Source organism: Selaginella moellendorffii, unplaced genomic scaffold (assembly GCF_000143415.4).
Source record: "Selaginella moellendorffii unplaced genomic scaffold, v1.0 SELMOscaffold_19, whole genome shotgun sequence".
NCBI classification, from domain to species: domain Eukaryota; kingdom Viridiplantae; phylum Streptophyta; class Lycopodiopsida; order Selaginellales; family Selaginellaceae; genus Selaginella; species Selaginella moellendorffii.
The window spans coordinates 2,228,877-2,233,413 of record NW_003314280.1 but is presented as its reverse complement, the minus strand read 5'-3'; the positions used below and the strand labels follow the sequence as shown (position 1 = coordinate 2,233,413).

Genomic DNA, 4,537 nt, shown 5'->3' with positions numbered 1-4,537 from the left:
AGTCTGAGATGGAGTCTGAAGTGGACCGAGATGGAGTCTGAAGTGGACCGAGATGGAGTCCGAGATGGACCGAGACGGAGTCCGAGATGGAGTCCGAGATGGACCGAGACGGAGCCCGAGATGGAGTCCAAGATGGAGTCCAAGATGGACCAAGACGGAGCCCGAGATGGAGTCCGAGATGGAGTCCGAGAAGGACCCGAGATGGAGTCCGAGGTCGAGACCGAGACCGGGACCGAGACCGGGACCGAGGCCAAGGCTGAGACCGAGCCCGAGTCCGAGTCCGAGTCCGAGTCCGAGTCCGAGTCCGAGTTCGAGTCTGAGAGGGTGAAAGCCCAAAGCGTTCGTCTCCCAGACCTTGGGGGGTTTGGTGAGCTCCAAAAGTATAGTGAGGGGGAGGACTGCAGTGGAGCCAGTTTGGCCCAAGAAGGCCAGACCCAGGTTGGGTGATAAACTGACCACTGGGAAGTCCAAGACTAGAGTGAATACGGACCAACAAGTGGGGTAGCTTGGTGAAGTGTTCAAGAGCTGGCTCTAGGTCCCCCGGGAGATCGACTGGCCGATGCTCCCAGTCCAAGTGTGGGTGGCACTACCTACTTGGATACCAGGTGTGGCTCAACAGAACCTCACTCTAAGCCCATGGCTAGAGCACCTAAAGGCGAAAGGTGGGGAGAGTACCCAGGTGGCTCACGTAAAGCCACGGTGTTCTGAAATGTTGTCCCAAAGGCCCAGACTGTGGAAAGGAAGAGGAGCAGTCCTCTGGGGTAGTGACCAAGGACACAGTCGTGTGGTGAGGAAGTCCCAGAGGATTGTGGGACTTAGTGGTCGGGCCTATGAGCCTCGATTCAGTGGTAGTGTTGGTGAACACGGCCATGGACAATAAAGGGACTTGGTGGGGACCAGAAAAAGGACATTGGGGGAAGGCTATTCCCCATGTCTGTCGACATCCTAAGGATGCTAAGGAGTGGATCTGGGATGATCACTCATGGATGGATGGCCCAGTCTTGGAGAGACGGGATTGCAATGCAGGTGGTGTGAGACCACCGATGTGACCAAGGTGAATGAGCGTGGCCTAGCGTAACAGGCTCATATATCAGTGGTACTTTAGGGTGTCGGTCATGGGATCGGACACGTGGAGCACTTGGACCAAGTGCAAAGGTTGAGTGGCATGGATGCCATTCTCGAGGCTAGCAAGTCCTAAGTCCTGAATGGGACTTATGGAGGTTGTGAATGAGACTCCTCCAAGTGGTCGGAGGTGTGGTTAAGTGACTAAAGTAGAATGGAAAAATTAGTCGCTTACACCAACCTCTGTCACCAAAAGGAAATATTAATGAGTAAACTATTGGATCACAATTATAATCAAGTGTTGAGATAGATTTAGAATTGCTTACTGTTGGATATATACAAATTTCACGACTATGTGGCGGTTCTCCATTATCACTAACAAACATGACAGCAACATCATTTGTCTGTGGAGCATTATAGCGTCGTGGATCAGTTCCTTCAGTTTTTAATAACATGTAAACACCACGTATAGGATAACATAAAAGTGTAGCAGAACGAATTTCTTCTTATTCCATTTCATACATCATTTTAAAAGCTTGAGCATATGGGTTAACATAACGAAGGAGAGCATCAAGATGTTTAAGTAAGTTTGTCTCATAGCTTGAATTAAAAGGGTTTTGCTTTCTTATATTTGTAGCTTCTAGAGTATCAAGCATATAAAGTTGTCCATAAGTTTGATATTGACCTTCAGAAGGATGTGCTGAAACAATATTATGATATATTTGACCATGGATTTTAAAGCAATAAGGACCATGACCTTTTACAATATCAATATTAGAAGACATAAATGCAAAATCAAGAGCACTATTATAGTGTCTAATATTTGTTTTAAAATTAGAGTTCTTATTTTGCTTGTAAAGTGAAAGTAAATCAAATGGTAAAAGTGAAATTGGAGGTAATAACACTTGGTTATTCTGGCAACACATTGAAGAGTTTTCATCTTTAAAATGCAATGCATTACAAAAAGTACAAACAAATGATAAACTACCAATATTAAAATTTATTATGTTAAAGTCATTATAAATGCTATGGCTTGCTAGTGTGGTATTCATGGGTGGGAGTGGTGGATTTAATATTGCTTGATATATGTAATTGTCATAATGACATGCATGTAAGGTTCTAGATGCTTCTGAGTGTCCAACTGATTGCTGTATATAATCATTATCATGATTAATATTTTGGTGTATAGAATCATTATCATGATTATTTTGAACAGCTATAGTATGTGTATCATGATCAATCATAGTTTCAGAGGCATCTAAATCTCCATTAGATTGTTTACTATGTCGTATGGTTCTCAAAAGATGGCGGAGGTGAGGCATTTTCAGTCACTTCGATTATAGGTTTGATTATATATTTTTTTTTTAATTGAGTTTGTATAGAAGTTTATGCAGAATAGAAATGCAGACTACAGTTGGATATATATAAATTTCACAACTATGTAATGATCTGAAAGAAAAATATTCAAGAACAACAAAATAACTCCAATGTTGTGTTTACCAATCTCTGCCTCATAATCCACAGCTTTGCAATTTTGAGCTGTAGCCCCAAGTGCTGCTCCTACGCCAGCATCAGGCTACCTAGCACAGCATCCCAGCACAGCATTGTTGAAACCGGCCCTCAAACTCTCGGAAACTGGAACTAAATTTTAGATTCGATGGAAGCAGTATCAGACAGAAAAAAAATCTCATCATAGAATACAAAGATATTCAAACTTACGACTTACCTCAATCTAAAAACGAAGCTAAACCAGGCGATGCTTGCGGTGGCACCTGCTGCTTCTCCTTCTCTTTCAAGGAGAAGGATTTCCAAAACTTCAGGAGCAGTGTTGGCTGGCGCAGCCACTCGACAGCCCTACGTCAACTCGAAACACCTGGTTCCTACAAATGGAGTTGATCCCAAGCATGTGCTGAAACAAAAATCCCTCACCAGGCCCAGCAGCAAGGGATTCCTCGAGAGAATCCGGGGATAAAGAGGGAGTGTCCTTGATAATTGCTTTCCTGTAGGCCAAAGAGCTCGTGAGGCAGTGGCGAACAGGGATCAAAGCTTTGCTAAGTTGGAGATGAGCCAATTTGCCTCTCACAGTCCTGAGTTGATCCCGAGAAGAGCCTGGATTGTGTGCCCAACTACCATTCTACTTGCCCCTGTTACTTACCACGCACAGGCTCTCACGGGAATGCCCACACAACCGTGTCCGACCAGAGCAGCCATGGAGCCCTAGGAGTGCATGGCATAACACCTGTCACCACGCCCTCTTCCCTTCCCGGCCACGCGTGCATCCCGCCCATTGGCCGCCACAACATTGAGCCGATATTTCCGCTAACCATGGCCACCGGCCCTGGCCCGAGCCTGGGCTGGCCTCCCCTTGCCGAGAACCATAGCTTCCGAGGCTGCCCCGGGCCTGGGATTGGACAGCTGTGGGGGTGTGGGTTCTTCGTTCTTATTATTATAGATACTTCTTTTCCCTCTCCATTGGGACATAAGGAGCCTCGGAGCGAGCAATCGTCATGTAAGGAATGAGCTCCCCAGTGAGAGGCCATCCCATGCTTCTCAGGGGGAGCCTCTCCAGCTTCCGAAACCTCCATGATCGCCAGTAACGAGCCAGATCCCTGCTACCTAAATTCTCGAATCACCATAGCACTTTGCGGCTCGATCGAGAGAAAGAAAGAGGTCCTTGGCATCTGCACGCCGAGACTATCCTAAAACATGATTCTTAATGGTGTCGTGGTTCTGGTTGCAACCAAGGTCCCCGCGGATCCCAAGGTTCTGCAATCAAGGTACGGAGTATGAGATCACCATCTCCGAGCGTTTTTGGAGCGTTCCATCTAGAGTCCAAACCTTTGTGGGGCCGCTTCCTCCTGGCCACCGTCCTGGCACCGAGTGTTCCAAAGGGACGCCGGATCGGTGAGCTCTGGCTCACCAGTGATTCATTGACCAGTTTTACGAATCTTCTTGGGGAGGTTCTAGCGGATCAAGCGCCCAAATTTGGTTGCAAGGATTTCTCGTCTCTACGCTCTCTTTTAAAAAAACAGAGAAAGGGCCCTTTGTTTATCCTATTATCCTGACTTAGTGCCTAATAATCCTCCCTTGGTCAGGGAATGATCGTTTACGATCATATTTAGGCCACCCTCATAGTTCTTCTCTTAGGGTTTACCAAGCTTTAATTTTCCTTATATGTTAAATATTTCTTTAGAATATTTTTGCCCCAATATGAGAATCGAAGTGAGCTCCAATACCAATATTACAATCCTATCCCTTACACCCTAATTCAACTGGCTAAAAGGGTGATCACTCCTTTCTTTATCCTATTATCCTGACTGGACGATGGAGTGGTTTTATGGAGCATCCAGCCCCAACGTCTTGGGACTCACCTTTTGCTGCATTCTGTCGCTGTTCATGTGCTTGAATTTGGCGGGATATTGGCGAATAACTTCCAAAGCTTTTATTTTGCGAGAAGATCTTGCGAAGATCACGT

General features: G+C 46.0%; 1 long non-coding RNA gene across 3 annotated transcripts; it reads right to left on the bottom strand.

Moving 5' to 3' along the window:
- Positions 1–2,430: 2,430 nt before the first annotated feature.
- LOC112347078 lies at positions 2,431–3,392 on the bottom strand. Of its 3 annotated transcripts, none has more exons than XR_002992660.1 (3): positions 2,789–3,392; positions 2,563–2,697; positions 2,431–2,511 (listed from the first exon to the last, which is right to left on the bottom strand). It is a non-coding gene; the product is annotated as an uncharacterized LOC112347078 (long non-coding RNA). The 3 variants fall into 3 exon arrangements; XR_002992659.1 differs by having other exon boundaries at positions 2,563–2,942; positions 2,992–3,392; XR_002992658.1 differs by having other exon boundaries at positions 2,563–3,392.
- Positions 3,393–4,537: the final 1,145 nt, after the last annotated feature.